This window comes from Pleurodeles waltl, chromosome 5 (assembly GCF_031143425.1).
Source record: "Pleurodeles waltl isolate 20211129_DDA chromosome 5, aPleWal1.hap1.20221129, whole genome shotgun sequence".
Classification (NCBI taxonomy): domain Eukaryota; kingdom Metazoa; phylum Chordata; class Amphibia; order Caudata; family Salamandridae; genus Pleurodeles; species Pleurodeles waltl.
The window spans coordinates 75337300-75354412 of record NC_090444.1 but is presented as its reverse complement, the minus strand read 5'-3'; positions in this window follow the sequence as shown (position 1 = coordinate 75354412).

Sequence of the window (17113 nt, the reverse complement as noted above, 5' to 3'; positions counted from 1 at the left end):
TCATCTGAAATAAATATCATGTCTTAAATATTGAAATCTCTTCCCATTGAGTGTAGTTTTCTCTCACCAAGTCCAAAGGGCCAATATTTTGCTAGACAACATTTGGGGATCTCATATCCACATCAGATGATTTTCTGCTATCAAGCCTGTTATGGGATCCCCATTGGCCCCCTTATCTATTTAAATTTGTTTTCTGCCAGGTGGCAGTCTCTACACCTGTTGCCGTGGAAATTTACAGCACAACAGATGCTCATTATGACATCACAATTCCAGGCCAGAGGTGGACTTCATGGCGCTTCAGCCTTACTTCTTCATTGATCTTTGTGCCTAGCGAGAGTGCCAGGCGCACAGACTTTGAGCAGTCTCAGACACTGTCATGCACCTCTTACGGATATAGACAGATTGTGCCAATGACTATGTATAGAAGAAGACCTTCCTCCGATATCTACCAGCAAACAGGGAGGCATGGTAAGGCGTAGGGGATTGTGTGAGCCTGGCATGGGTCCATTTGAAGCCTGATCCACTTCCAGCTTAAGGAGCCTTAGATAGACAGACAAGAGCACTACCTCTCAGGCTCAGAGTGTTGGTTTTATGGTTTGCATCTAGGATCCTGCTCTGCGATCACCTCTCTCTTTGCTGATGCTTGCCTGCTGCCTTCCTTTGGATGCTGCGGAGTGCTCAGCTTCCGGAATTATTGACATGTCTCTTTTGCATACAGTAGGCTCCTTGTATAGATTCCTCAAGGTCGCACACTCTGGGTGCCTAACTTTGTTTGGACAAGGATGTAATTTTCTGAGTGGTGAATATGGAAGGCACCGAATCTTGCCATTTGTTCTAGAAATTGAAAATATTTACTAGGCCGGGGGTTGCTCAGGTGCAGATCCAAGTCAAGCTTCATGGTGAGAAACAGTTAAGAGGCTGCCATATTAGGATGTTCCCTAAAAATGTAAAATCACCTCCAAAATAGAACTTGCGCTTCTCAGCCAGTATGCTATACTTTCTGGTGAATATACCTGCAAATCCAGAAATGACTGGTATGCGTTGAGACGTGCAGCACTTCTCACCAACTGCGTATATATATCTAGACCTCGTTTTGCTCCTTTAGGCTCTTTCTTACTCTCCTTCTTCTCCCTCGTCTCCTAACCTCTGTTCCCCGTGTCTCTCCCCCCTTTACCTCCACAACCCCTTTCTGTTTGTCGCTGCATCTATCTTCCCTTTCTCTCCTGTTCTCTCACTTGCTTTTTAATTTTATTGTATATTCTTTCTCTTCCTCTCCTCATTTTCTGGAACCTCTTTCCTCTAGCTTCTTCCTACTTCCCAATCTTTTTCTATCCTCCTCTTTCTACCACCCTCCTCCCAGATCATGCACACAATCTTATGGTGTTGTATGTTCAGCTGACATAAATATCATGTCCTAATTACTGAGATGTCTTTCCGTTGAGTGTAGGATTTCCCTTATTGAATCCAAAGGGCTGATACTTTGGTAGACAACATTTAGGACCCAATATTCATGTCAGAAGATGTCCTGCTACCAAACTTGTCATCGGTCCTCATTGGTCTCTTTTCCTATTCTGATTTGTCCTATGACAAGTGGGAGTATTAATCTCTTCCAGTCTCTACTCCTGTTGCCATGGAAATGACAGCACAGCAGATGCTCATTATGGCATCAAGTTTTCAGGCAATAGGTGGACTCCATGGCCCTTCAGCCTTACTTATTCTTTGATCTTACCTAGAGTCAGTGCCAGGGGCATGGTCTTTAAGCAGTTTCAGACACTAGCATGCTCCCCTTACATTTACAGATAGGTTGTGCCTGTGATGCTGTTTATAAGGAGACCTTGTCAGACATCCATCAGGAAACAGCAGGCATAGTAAAGGGTAGGTGATTGTGGGAGCCTCGGATAGGTCTATTTGAGGCCTCTGATCTTGGTGAGGACACTAGTTCCATCTCGAGCCAGAGGAAGCCTTTGATGGGTAGGCAGCAGCACTGCCTGTAAGGCTCAGAGTGTAGTTTCATGGTTTGCATCTAGGATTGTGCTTTGTGATGACTTCTCTTTGATGCTGCTTGCATTCTTCCTTCAGTTTGGATGCTGTGGAGTTCACAATTTATGGAACTGTGGACATTCCTCTCTTTTGCATCCAGTAGACTTCTTGCAGTCTTCAAGGTTGCATCCTCTGGATGCCTAGTGTTCCTTGACAAGCTTCTGCTGTTCTGAGTGGTGAATCTGGAAAGCATGGAAGCTTGCCATGTGTTCTAGGAACTGAAAATATTTACTAGCCCCAGGGAATGTTGAGGTGCATGTAAAAGTCAGGCTTCATGGTGTGAAACAGTTACGAGTCTGCCATTTTTAAACACTACAAAGTCAAATCACCTCCAAAATAGAACTTGTACTCCTCATCAAGCATGCTATACTTTCAGGTGACTATCAGCAAATCTAGACATGACTTATATGTGCTAAAAGAGAAGGCGTCAGCCCTCCTCCCCGACCAGTGCTTAGTTTGTAAATAAAAAGGTGCCGGTGTCCAAAGCCCTCTTCTTAAACACCCAGCTGCTGCAATTAAATGTGGAAACACAGAATACTGAGGCGGTGTAATCCTGAAGCCATCTCGGACCTCTTCAATCCATTTAAAGCCACTCCCTGCCCCTTCAACTCACTCTTGCAGCTTTCCACTTTCTCCCTTTGTGACGTTTTTTCGTTTTTCCCTTCATCCGTCTTTCCCATGCGTGTCTTTTACTCTCAGCAAATGCTTGAGGCAGAAGAATAAGCCCCGGCCCTGAAAAATAAGCACCGGAAACAACAAGCACAAATTAAGCACTGTCCCCGACTGCATATAGTAGCAAATAGAAAATAGGTGGGGTCTGTTGTTAAGCATTTCTTCAAAAAGCCACATAGAGCAAGTAACATTGTTTATATGTTAAAAGGACTTCAGAAACCACTTTGAAGGTGATTTATGGATTTCACACTAAGTTCTCTTCTAGAAAATAACTGAAAAATTGTGCATTGAAATCATAGAGGGCAAGGCATACTGGTCGAAACCTTTTAAGCAAAAGATCCCATTTAAAAAACTCCAATCACCTTTTCTCCATGTAGCTAGATCTCGTTTTGCTCCCTAGGGGTCCCTCTTACTCTTTCTCTTCCCCCGTCTCCTAATCTCTGTCTCCTCTGGCTCTCCCGCCTTTTTTCTGCACTTCCCCTTTCTGTTTGCTGATTGATCTGTCCATCCTCCGTTCCCTGTTCTCTCACTTGTGGTTTCCATTAAGTCTACATTCTTTCTATCTCTCTCCTTCCCAGTCTTAGACGGCTTGCTTTAGCCCCATTCTTCACAGACCATGTATAGAAGCTGAAACTGTTTCATGGCTGTGCAAGGCCAGGAGCAGTAGCTGCTACACGGATGCTGTTCAAGGCCAGGAGCAGCAGCTGCTACCTGGACACTGTGCATGGCCAGGAGCAACAGCTGCTACCTAAACACTGTGCAAGGCCACGAGCAGTAGCTGCTACCTAGACACTGTGCAAGGCCACGAGCAGTAGCTGCTACCTGGGCACTGTGCAAGGCCAGGAGCAGCAGCTGCTACATGGACGCTGTGCAAGGCCAGGAGCAGCATCTGCTACCTAGACACAGTGCAAGGCCAGGAGCAGCAGCTGCTACCTAGACACAGTGCAAAGCCAGGGGCAGCAGCTGCTACATGGACACTGTGCAAGGCCAGGAGCAGCGGCTGCTACCTAGACACTGTGCAAGGAGGCCAGGAGCAGCAGCTGCTACCTGGACACTGTGCAAGGAGGCCATGAGCAGCAGCTGCTACATGGACGCTGTGCAAGGCCAGGAGCAGCATCTGCTACCTAGACACAGTGCAAGGTCAGGAGCAGCAGCTGCTACCTAGACACAGTGCAAAGCCAGGAGCAGCAGCTGCTACATGGACACTGTGCAAGGCCAGGAGCAGCGGCTGCTACCTAGACTCTGTGCAAGGAGGCCAGGAGCAGCAGCTGCTACCTGGACACTGTGCAAGGAGGCCAGGAGCAGCAGCTGCTACCTGGACACTGTGCGAGGAGGCCAGGAGCAGCAGCTGCTACATGGACGCTGTGCAAGGCCAGGAGCAGCATTTGCTACCTAGACACAGTGCAAGGTCAGGAGCAGCAGCTGCTACCTAGACACAGTGCAAAGCCAGGAGCAGCAGCTGCTACATGGACACTGTGCAAGGCCAGGAGCAGCGGCTGCTACCTAGACTCTGTGCCAGGAGGCCAGGAGCAGCAGCTGCTACCTGGACACTGTGCAAGGAGGCCAGGAGCAGCAGCTGCTACCTAGACACAGTGCAAAGCCAGGAGCAGCAGCTGCTACATGGACCGTGCAAGGAGGCCAGGAGCAGCAGCTGCTACCTGAACACTCTGCAAGGCCAGGAGCAGCAGCTGCTACCTGGGCACTGTGCCAGGCCAGGAGCAGCAGCTGCTACCTAGACACAGTGCAAGGCCAGGAGCAGCAGCTGCTACCTGGACACTGCGCATGGCCAGGAGCAGTAGCTGCTACCTGGGCACTATGCAAGGCCAGGAGCAGCAGCTGATACATGGACGCTGTGCAAGGCCAGGAGCAGCAGCTGCTACCTGGACACTGTGCATGGCCAGGAGCAGCAGCTGCTACCTAGACACAGTGCAAAGCCAGGAGCAGCAGCTGCTACATGGACACTGTGCAAGGCCAGGAGCAGCGGCTGCTACCTAGACACTGTGCAAGGAGGCCAGGAGCAGCAGCTGCTACCTGGACACTGTGCAAGGAGGCCAGGAGCAGCAGCTGCTACATGGACTGTGCAAGGAGGCCAGGAGCAGCAGCTGCTACCTGAACACTGTGCAAGGCCAGGAGCAGCAGCTGCTACCTGGGCACTGTGCCAGGCCAGGAGCAGCATCTGCTACCTAGACACAGTGCAAGGCCAGGAGCAGCAGCTGCTACCTGGACACTGTGCATGGCCAGGAGCAGCAGCTGCTACCTAGACACAGTGCAAGGCCAGGAGCAGCAGCTGCTACCTGGACACTGTGCATGGCCAGGAGCAGCAGCTGCTACCTAGACACAGTGCAAGGCCAGGAGCAGCAGCTGCTACCTGGACACTGTGCAAGGCCAGGAGCAGCAGCTGCTACATGGACTGTGCAAGACCAGGAGCAGTAGCTGCTACCTGGACACTGTGCAAGGCCAGGAGTAGTAGCTGCTACCTGGACAACTGTGCAAGGCCAGGAGCAGTAGCTGCTACCTGGACACAGTGCATGGCCAGGAGCAGCAGCTGCTATCTGGACTGTGCAAGGCCAGGAGCAGTAGCTGCTACCTGGGCACTGTGCAAGGCCAGGAGCAGTAGCTGCTACATGGACACTGTGCAAGGCCAGGAGCAGTGGCTGCTACCTAGACTCTGTGCAAGGAGGCCAGGAGCAGCAGCTGCTACCTGGACACTGTGCAAGGAGGCCAGGAGCAGCAGCTGCTACCTAGACACAGTGCAAAGCGAGGAGCAGCAGCTGCAACATGGACTGTGCAAGGAGGCCAGGAGCAGCAGCTGCTACCTGAACACTGTGCAAGGCCAGGAGCAGCAGCTGCTACCTGGGCACTGTGCAAGGTCAGGAGCAGCATCTGCTACCTTGACACAGTGCAAGGCCAGGAGCAGCAGCTGCTACATGGACTGTGCAAGACCAGGAGCAGTAGCTGCTACCTGGACACTGTGCAAGGCCAGGAGTAGGAGCTGCTACCTGGACAACTGTGCAAGGCCAGGAGCAGTAGCTGCTACCTGGACACTGTGCATGGCCTGGAGCAGCAGCTGCTACCTGGACTGTGCAAGGCCAGGAGCAGTAGCTGCTACCTGGGCACTGTGCAAGGCCAGGAGCAGTATCTGCTACATGGACACTATGCAAGGCCAGGAGCAGCGGCTGCTACCTAGACTCTGTGCAAGGAGGCCAGGAGCGGCAGCGGCTACCTGGACACTGTGCAAGGAGGCCAGGAGCAGCAGCTGCTACCTAGACACAGTGCAAAGCCAGGAGCAGCAGCTGCTACACGGACTGTGCAAGGAGGCCAGGAGCAGCAGCTGCTACCTGAACACTGTGCAAGGCCAGGAGCACAGCTGCTACCTGGGCACTGTGCAAGGCCAGGAGCAGCAGCTGCTACCTAGACACAGTGCAAGGCCAGGAGCAGCAGCTGCTACCTGGACACTGTGCATGGCCAGGAGCAGTAGCTGCTACATGGACACTGTGCAAGGCCAGGAGCAGCATCTGCTACATGGACGCTGTGCAAGGCCAGGAGCAGCATCTGCTACCTAGACACAGTGCAAGGCCAGGAGCAGCAGCTGCTACATGGACTGTGCAAGACCAGGAGCAGTATCTGCTACCTAGACACAGTGCAAGGCCAGGAGTAGTAGCTGCTACCTGGACAACTGTGCAAGGCCAGGAGCAGCAGCTGCTACCTGGACACTGTGCAAGGCCAGGAGCAGTAGCTGCTACCTGGACACTGTGCAAGGCCAGGAGCAGCATCTGCTACCTAGACACTGTGCAGAGATACTATCTAGTTATCTGAGACACTTTACTAACATTCCAATGTCACTGTGAGCCCCTGAAAGTTCAAGCTTAGGCAGCTGGATAAATAAACAAAATGATCACAGTAGCCTGGACCTGACGGGCAAGCACTTTTTTTGTGGAAGCACAAATCAAAACATACTTGTGGCTTCCAACATGTGAGCAGAGCTAAAGCCCCTCTCTGGAGATGCTCACACAATTGTTTGACATCAGCTGCCAGACTATAAAAACTAGAGCGCGCTGATGAGAACTACGCACCACCGTCCCTTAACAGCTATGGGCACTCTTCAACACTTTACTCTCCAGTTTAATTTGCCTTGTCTCTAGCTTAAAATATCGACCACTCTTGTTCTCTTTTCTTATCTATCTTTTGCTGTCATGTGTTCCATTCTTTCATTGCTTCCTCCTGATTTGCTCCTGATTTTAATAAATCTGCCTCTCTTCCTCCCTCTGTACTTATCTTCTTTTTCGATATTTGTCTTTTCCATGTATTTCTGTGTAAGTGTCCCCCTCTAGCTTGCTCCCTCTGTATCTTGTCACATTGGTTTTCTCTCACTTCACTCTCACTTCTTGTTAGCTGCCCCAACCCCCTCTTCTCTGGGTACGGGCACACTTTGGGTATAATATATGTTGAGTAGAGCCTTTTGCCCTGATAGTCGAAAAAATAGAACACGTCTAGTTGCAGATCACTGAACACACAGGCGGAAAACACAGACTCAGTCAAGCTAAGAGAGAAAAGGGCAGCATGATACAGCTGCCCACACACTGTGGGGGACCTTTAAGCCCACACATTTTCTGGAACCTCTAAGGTGGCCAGTATCTTTTCCAGCTTGGGAATTACCTGTGGTGTGAGTCTCACAAGCTCTCATTCAGGGGACTGTGAATAAGCATCCAAGCCATCAAGAGATACCCTACATTGGACAAGTTGCAAACTTTGCACTCTGGCTTCACTCTGCGGAGCCTATAGTCTTGTTGCCTTGTCCTGTGGCTTGAGAGACCATGCGTCTGTCCATTGTCTCCTCAATACCTTACCCACCCCAGGAATCATATCCTTTCTTGGCTTCAGTCTTGATGTCTCCTAGGCACTAGCTGCATAGCCCTCTGAGCCAGGTGTTCAAGCATGGTGTTGCCAGTCCCATGCAGTAGAAATCTGTCTTTATTAGGATGACTAGCTCCCGACAAACGTTTGTGATCCCTTGAAGACTTGTCATGGGTTTGGATGTTTAATGTGACTCTTCCTGCTTTGAGATTATTCCATTTGTTGCCCTGTTGAGTTTGCATGGCAGCGTGCACGTCCTCCTCAGATTGGGGGTCTTGCACAGTCCATTCTTGGATGATGGCTTTTGGCTTGAGTAGATTAGGTTATCATCACTGTCAATTAGGACACTTGGGCAGCTACCACATACCCCTCTGATAGCACTTTGCAATATAATTCCTATCTCCTGGAGTCTCTAGTACAGGGAAAGATTTACTGCCTGCTGACTTGTATTTTGGAGCAAAAAACAAGATATGTTGATGAGCAGAATTTATTTTTTGAGAGTTTTACAAAAGCTCCTTAGAGTCTTAGAAGAAGCAAGAGTATATTGAGGAACACGAGGCAAGGCAGGATGGTCCTATTGGAGGGGCATCATCCATATGGGATCTTCTTTGATTGCGACCCTTAAACAGCGAGAAGTGCTACTACAAGGCAGGTGTAAGAGTGTTCTGAATTGTAAGTAGTTAGGTGCAGATCTCAGGGATGGGTTTGTGGCATTCTGCAGTTTAGAACCCTACACTTCCAAGGATATGCCCTGGAGTTCTGGCCACCATTTTACACTTTTAAGTTGTAGATATAGGAATATAGATTATGTTCTGTCATACAAACCATGCATTCTGTCTTGCATGCATTATATATTCTGAATACTAAGGGCCTGATTTAGATATGGGCAAACTCTAAATTACATTTTGTCCCATGGGATTTATATTTCTATGGACGGGATATCCATCAGCGTTGTGATGGAGTAACCCTTATGGCAATATCAAAATCAGGCTATAAGTCAGATATAGTCATGAATATAATCCTTAAACATATGTGTATCTTTCACACTATCCTTTTACAGTTTTTTATGGAATGTATGGCTGCAGCCTCCTACATGCAGGAATTCTACCAAACCAGCTGATATAATTACGCACCAATAGCCCCAAGATGCACCTAGAATCATTATTTTAATAATTCAGTAGGAGCTCAAATACATGAATGCCAGTGGAGACATTTTTAAAGTGCCAGCTGGAATTTCCCTGTGGGTAGGGCTTGGAATAGACAACTCGCCTAAAACCTATGTGTTCATGGAGCCATGAACTTCTGCAGTACATAGAGGAGTACACACACCTAGGAATGTGTTGTGGTTGGGGTGAGTGTCGTTGACATTGTCCAGTTGTCGCACTTAAATGTTCATAGTAGGCAGCTGTTTGAAGCACAGTCTTTCTTGGGGTGGATGGATGCAAATTCCACACTTTGGGAGGATTTTTCCATTACTTTTTAGTTTTTTGTTAGTTCATCTTTGCTGCACAGTGACCTGGTGCTACCTGACATGGGAGGACATCTGTCCACTAGAAAGTAACTCTAGTGAAGCTACCCAATCCTATGTCAGGTGGGGATAGCAGAGCAATGTGTTTGTTTAAAACCTTTTATGGCATGTGGCTCATTATTGTCATTTCTGCGATTCTATATATCACAAACATGGCCGAAGGGAGTCATTACCCTTTACTGTGGAACACACAAGTAAATTGCTTAAATATACAGGTAAATATCCTATGAGCATACAGTTTATCGAAATATAAATTAAACAGATAAAATAGTGATAACAATTACAATATGATGAAGCAACTATATATTAAATACATGAAACTCTCTACAAAAGTGTGTAATAAAAAAATAAATGTATGCAACGAAATCGAGGGGAAGGGAGGAGGGGAGATACAGATAACATTCTCCATGTTGAATGCAGTGTAATGAAAGTGAACTGAGTATGTCACAGCAATGTGGAATAAATTGAACAGTAAAATGTGTAAACAAATGATTACACTTAATATGAACTCAGCTAACTAAGTAGGAACGCTACTTACAAAATGTTTTTGAAACTTCTTCAGAAAAGGGCTGAAAGCAGATATCTAGGGGGGGGGAATGAGTAAAACCCATTAAGTAGGCCTGAAGTTCCTGTGACACCAGGAAGTTTGAGCTCTTTGGTGGAGCAGGTGGACAGGGGGGCGCTTCCAGCCTTGCGATGGTGACGTAGACCCTCCTTGCCATGTCAGATAGTATACGCTCTTTCACTTCTCCTTGCAGGTCCACTCATGTGCCTTCTCTCCTCCTCCTCCAGGTACCACAGACACCATGGATTATATGGACGTCGAGTCGTCTATCACTTTTTCACGGTAAGCGGACAGGCATGTCCTACTTTTTGACACCTCATCAGGGAAGGAGTAAGCTCCAGTTATCTGCAGTATGTTTTGCCCTTTGATGATGCATTTCAAGGGCAACTGCAGCCCAGCAGGCAGGGCTGGGAGTGAGGCACAATGTTGTAGGTGACCAACCTCAGGGAAACACTTGTAGTTTTGTTGTAGTTTTGGGGTACATTTTCTAGAAAAAAATGTTTGACTAATATATTCATGAACTTGCAGTCAGCAACTAAATACATGCAGAACAAGTTGTGGTCCAGTCTGTTTGAGCTGTGGCCCTACACGCCCGGCTTCTTGTACTCTACCCAGGAGGTAGTGGTGGGAGAAGAGAGCCAGAGCCTTGACTCTGGGTGTAGCCCTTGTGTGGTTGTTTTCACAATTCTTGCTGTAGCTCTCTACCAGTACCTGCATAGGAACTAGTCCCCTTTTGAAGTGCAGGAGTGTGCTTATTTTAAGGGGTAAAAGGAAATTTAAAGTATGGGGGGGCAGTGGGGGATTCAGAGGGGCATGTTGTCATTTTTGGAGGCCTCTTCAAATCTCCCCCAATCGCTCCCTGGTGCTTTCCATCACTCCTTTTTCCTCTCTGTGGTGGGCCTGCATCTCTCCCTTTCCCCATTGTTTGTCTTTGAGACATTTGCTCACCGGTGGTCCCACCTTCAACTTCCCCCTGTTCACGATGGTTCTCTTTGCAAGAAGTAATGTCAGATTCAGGAACCTGGGTTGGGCCTTGTTCTTCATGGAGCCTGGGAATGCTCATAAAATGCCTCATTCCATTGCATTCAGGTCTGATCCAGAGCTTCTGTGGCCACTCTCCAGAATCCCACAATTGTGGGACTGTGGCATAACGTATGGACAAGCCTTGCCTGCTCCAAGTCGCTTCGTGAACAGGATGGTTCAGCGTTGGTAGTCAGCTTTCTCAGCATTTTGATGAATACAGGGGTCATATATGCCCTGTGCAGGATATTAAACTGTAGGTCCCCCACCACAAGAAGCTTTATTCTACAATTTTATTGAACTCCTTTTCATGCATTCCCCTACCAAGGCTTTTCTAGCATATGTCTTTTTGACCTTCTAAAGAAACCCCAAACCCTTCAATATTGTTCTGTAGAGGCATGTTTTAAATTTTCTCTGATTACCTATGGTGGATACTACTTTTACACATTCATGTGTAGGGGGTTCCATGTCTGTCATGCCCCATATTCTGCATATCCTGGTTATCATTGCTGTGTGGTTAGGAGTTGTCTACCTGTCCATATTCCTCCATCCTTACCTCAAACATGGCTAGTGCACCATTCTGAAAGAGATCCCCTATCTTGGTGTCCCCAGCTATCTTCCACATTTGTCGTTCCCCGGAAGAATGAAGACACAGATATACCGGCAATCACTTCTAAGGAAGTTCTGGAGTTTGTACCACCACTGGAAGATTGAGCAAGTAGTATAATAGACAGGGAAACATCATCATTTTAGCAACTGCTATTGTACCAGGCACTGCTAGAGGTAATGTCTTCCATACCGAAATGTGCACTCGCAGAGATGCCGCAGTGGTCCTTAGATCCCAGACAAGCAATCCCTGATCTGTATAATCTGTCCGCACCTATAAGTAACAGAAGGCAGCCATTTATATCCCACTGCCTCTGCCTATTTTATCCATCTCATGTTATCCCTTCATCTCAGCACATGTATGGGCGCAGGGCACCAGTTTCTTTCTTTTCTTCCCTCCCTCTCCCCTGGGCATAAGTAGATACATCCTCCTCCCAACATCAACCCAGAAATATCAATTTTTGTTTTCTCCTTGTCCAGGATATAGGTAGTCTGAGGGGTTAGCGTCAAAGTCTGTGTACCCGCTCTCACCTATTCTGCTACCCCGTAAGAGCCATGTATGAGTCCTATAACATCGCTCACCCCATATATTTCTGGCATATTTATCTATTCTTCCACTGCAGACGTATCTGACTATCGCTTCCCTTCTCTCGGGCCCATCCTGTATCTTCAGTGGTGGATGACATTTGCTGCAGCAGGGAACACTTCCAGTGTGTCTTCCTGTACTTGCTTAGAGGAGGGGCTAGTATCAATCTGTTCCCTCTCTGGTGTCTCCATCTACGGGTCCTCCATCTCCATTGGGGCGATTGGTCATTATGGCGACTGACTGCCCGTCTCCTTCTGGTGGCTCATATTTCTCAACCCCTTACTGCTTCTTATGGGCCTATGAGAAAGAAAGTACATTGTCCTGTGATAATCTTCAGCTTGGCTGGGAGGAGTAGTGCGTACTTCAGCTTTGGATCTGGTAGTCTCATCTTCATCCAGGGAAAGTGGATCTTCAGTGTAACCCCTCAGGCCTGTACTCTGGAAAAATCAATATTTTTGCTATTCTTTGTAATGAATTGACCATCTATTCTTGCAGCCCTCAGTATTAGATCCGGGACTCTATGACGTAGCAACTTCACTGCTATGTTTGCATTAAGCAATGTCACATTTATTTTGTTATTTTAAGCACAGTGAGATTAAGTGATTTGCCCAGAATCCCAGGATGTTGAGCCGAGACTCGCTTCTGGTTCGCAGTTCCAAAGTCAGCCGCACATCCTCTCCCGCCACACCTCACACTCTTCACCTATCAAGTCCAACAAAGCTCACAACGTACAACCACCTCTTCCGCCATACTCCCTGAAAGTCGCGCAAGCAGTTGATACAAATTGTAACACTTCAATGTCTTTGTCACTGGTGTGAAGCGATGCATGAATGATGAAACCAAACCACCCAGAACCGTGCTTTAGGCCTTGTGAGGGACCGGCTCAGCGCTACATAAACAGTACAATTCAGTACAATTGTTTTCCAAAGCCCAATCTACATTTTATGAATTCTCACATTGAGTCCCAAACCCTAACTGCTTTTATGCTTTAATTTATCATATCGGTAGGCCAATTATATTGAATGTGCATTGCATTTTAATAGCAATCTGCAGCTCATGAATCTCTGAAAGGATTCTCGGGTCCAGCCTATGTTTAATGCACTCCTGTATTTTCATTTGGAGCTTAGACCCTAGCCCAAATTCCATGTATTATACTCACAAATTGCACGGATGAATTGAAACACAAATGATCAAAGCCTGAAATCTGAGTTTTTAAATGAAAGAGGAAAATATATTTGGTCATCGTCATAGAAAGAATGCTCAGCTTTTTGCTTACAAAATATCTATTCCTACCCAGAGCAGACTTTAGCCTACATACTGTACTTCTTCCGAGGACAGAATTCCTGGAAGGGGCTGAGCATTCCTTTAAAAACATCCTCTCCATCATCCTACTGCCAGGAATGTTAAGAGGGGCTAAGCATCAACATGGGGGTGCCTTGCCCCGCTGGGGCCCCCATGACTGTGGCCCCGTGAAAACTCTACCTCTGAGATCTGAATTTCCCATTGATCTGCAACCTCAAGACCTGTTCTTGAGTTAGAACACTACCCCAATCTCAGAAGCTCCCCCTCTCCCTGGCTTGTTGGGACATCTATGATCCTAAACCAGACGAGCGGCGTAAACAAATGAGGCAGGTTCCTATGATCTGGTAGATGGTCCATACCCCACCAAGTTTATGAGACATTGTAGATGACAGTGTGCCTCATGAGAGTTGAGAATGGAATGAACTTCATATTCAGACACCTCACTGTCAGTGACTGGGGCAGGAGGTGGAACAGAACAGAGTGGCAAGAAGGGAGCGGGTTCTAACTAGTAAACATGGAACACTGGGTGTATGTACCAATGCATGAGTAGTAAGAGTTGTAATGTTACTGGACTGATAACCTGTGAAATTGAGAAGGGAGCAGCAAAGCTAGGCTTCAACTTCACAGGGTATCCTCGAAGATGTAGCTGATGAGTGGAGATCCATACAGAATGTCCCACTTTAGAAGGTCACTGATGTCGATCAATATAATGCTTGTAAGTTCTTTGGCTGCATTTGGGTGTTGTTGAATGTTTCGGTGGTGTATAATGTCCTTTTGTACCTAATACATTGATGAAAACAGGCCTTTTCTGGAGGGAACTGGGCTCCAGGATTCCTGAATGGGTAACATGCAAGGGTAAAATCCATGAAGACAATACAATGGTGATGATTTCAAGGAACTATTTAGTGAGTTGTTCTAAATTAATCCAGCAAAGGGAATTCACCTGCTCCACTCCTCCTGGTACTGGGTCACACTGTATCCAAGATACTGTCCTGTGGCCTGGTTCACTCTTTCCTCAGAGGGAGGATGAGAGCTGCTGAATTTATGTGACTTTAATTGTAAGAGGTTTATTGAAGCAGACCTGAATTTAGAAGTAAATTGTGTCCCTTGGTCTGACATGATATCCGTTCAGACAAACTATCTCCTGTATAAAGATTTTAGCCAAACTTGTGCTGCGGCGAGAGATGCTATAGGTATGAAATGCCCCATCTTAGTGAGTGAGTCAGTTACCAACCAAAAAGCTGTAAACGTGTTGAGGGTGGTACGTCCACAAAGAAATCCGCAGATATGGCTGACCACGGCAGAGAGGGCAGAGAACGTAAAGGGCGTACAGGTTGTTCGTAAACATTTCCCAAATGTAAACAATGTACTTGTGGATAGATTTTAGCATTTTTGGCCACCAGAATGAACATGCAATGAATTTTTCAGTGCATCTATTCTCAGGATGGGTGGTTAAATGTGCATTGTGACAGAGCGGCAGAGTCTGATCTTACAGTTCCTTTATCAGTACAAAAAGTATTTTTTCTCTTTAGAGGATGCATTGTTCACCGAGTCCTTGTCTCTGTGAACAGTGCAGTCTTCCAGGAAGACTGTGGGTGTGATAGGTCTAGTGTGCAGCACAGAAAGGACTTCAGGTGGAGATGATTCCTCAATGATTTTGCCATTCCTTGCTAAACTGTCTGCTTTACTGTGTATACTTCCTTTCATACAATTAATGTGAAAGTGGAAATAAGAAAAGAACAGCATCTATTGTGCATCTCTGTGATTTTTCCATGCCATTGACTTGAGAAAGCCAAGGTTTTTATTATCTGTCTAAACTTCCACTTCATGGTTGGCTCCTTTGAAATTGTGTTTTGTATCTCCAAATGTACCTTTGATGGACAATAACTCTTTATTGTGTATACAGTATAAATGTGTTCATTCTCTGATAAGATTAAAGAAAAATAGGCCTCTGACTGCAAGGCCCTTATCTGCTGGTCTCTTTGAGACAGGATAGGTCCAAAGGTTTTTGAGGGGGCATCATTTTATATAATAAAAAGATAACCCCATGCATCCCTGATCCCTACGATCCTCCACACATATTTAATGACCACATTTACTTAGAATCCAGTTCTTGAGAAATAGAATAGGGGAACAGAAAGGGAGAGACACTGGAGTGCCAGCTGCATGGAGCTCACTTTCACCACCTGTAAACAAAAGGCATACAGATTCAAAGTTTGAAAACACACTAGAAAATGAGCAAGTCAAAACCATAAGTCATTGGCTGTTCCTTTCACCACCTGAGGGTAAAGAGACAGTTTTTCCAACAGGATGAATCTGGAGATTCTAAGATTAAAGGACCTGAATGAGGAACAGAGAGAACTAGGTCGCAACAGCACAATGACTCCTGCATTGCAAAGCTACACACAAGAACACAAGAACATAAAAAGGTGCACACGGGAGATCAATTGACCAACCTATGCACCATTACCAAGCAAAGACTGATTTAGAATGCAGCCCTTAAATACTGTTCCGCCTAGCATGACCTGGAACAGGAACCTTGTTGTCGTCTTGATTTGGTCTGACCAATATACCGTACACTGGAATCCCTTCCAGCTTGACCCCTATCAACTCGACCCTTTACCCTCGGGTAGGTCGCTCCCCCGCCGCTGCAGCTCCACCTGCCCAGACCCCTGCCACCAGTGTGTAGGTCTTGACTCCACTCTGCCCCCTGCATCTGTTCTGCCGCTCTCTCTCTTGTTGCCTTCTTTCTCCTACTACCGTGTACTCTCTTGCTGCCTCTTCCATCGTGTTGCCTTATCTCTCTTGTTGCTGCCTTTCCTTCTCCTGTTGCCATTTCTCTCCTGTTGCCTTCTTGTATCTCGCTGCCTCTCCTTCTCCTGTTGCCGTTTCTCTCCTGTTGCCTTCTTGTATCTCGCGGCCTCTCCTTCTCCTGTTGCCGTTTCTCTCCTGTTGCCTTCTTGTATCTCGCGGCCTCTCCTTCTCCTGTTGCCGTTTCTCTCCTGTTGCCTTCTTGTATCTCGCTGCCTCTCCTTCTCCTGTTGCCGTTTCTCTCCTGTTGCCTTCTTGTATCTCGCTGCCTCTCCTTCTCCTGTTGCCGTTTCTCTCCTGTTGCCTTCTTGTATCTCGCTGCCTCTCCTTCTCATGTTGCCTTCTTGTATCTCACTGCCTTTCCTTCTCCTGTTGCCGTTTTCTCTCTTGTTGCCAATATCTATCTTGTTGCCTTAATCTCTCTTTGCCTTTTCTATATTGCTGCCTTTTCTATCTTGTTGCCTTAATCTCTCTTTGCCTTCTCTATATTCTTGCCTTTTTTCGCCTGTTGCTGTCTTCCCCCTAGTTGCCTGTTTTGCGCTCTCCCGCCTTCCCACCTTCCCATTCTCCCGCTCTCCCGCCTCCCACTTTCCTGCCGCTGCCCCCGTGCGGCCCCGCCCCCCCTGCTTCCATTCGTTGTCCCCCCTCCCGCCTCCCAGCTGACCCCTCCCCACCCCTTCCCTTTTATGGCGCCCGCTGGCGCGCCAAAGGCAAGCCCGTCTGCGCCTGTCCGCGCCTGGACCGCGCCCAGCGCCAGAACCCCTGGCCCCCACCGCACTCAAAATACCCATCTTAGATACGACGCCGCCTCCCTCAATGCCCTCAACCCCGGACGCACAGCCTCCTGCTACCAAGCCAGCCTCAAACGTACTCATGGACCCTTCGCCTGTCAAGCCTGCAAGTATACCTTCCACCGCGCCTGCATTCCTTCCACCGGCCCACGCTCCAACAACCACCTCAAGTGCATCCGCCTCAACACACGCTCCGTCCACAAGCACGCCATCGAACTATGGGACCTCCTGGACACAACAGCACCTGACGTTGCCTTCATCACAGAGACCTGGATGAACGTCTCTTCGGCTCCCGACATCGCCTTAGCCATCCCAGACGGCTACAAGACCGCGCAAAC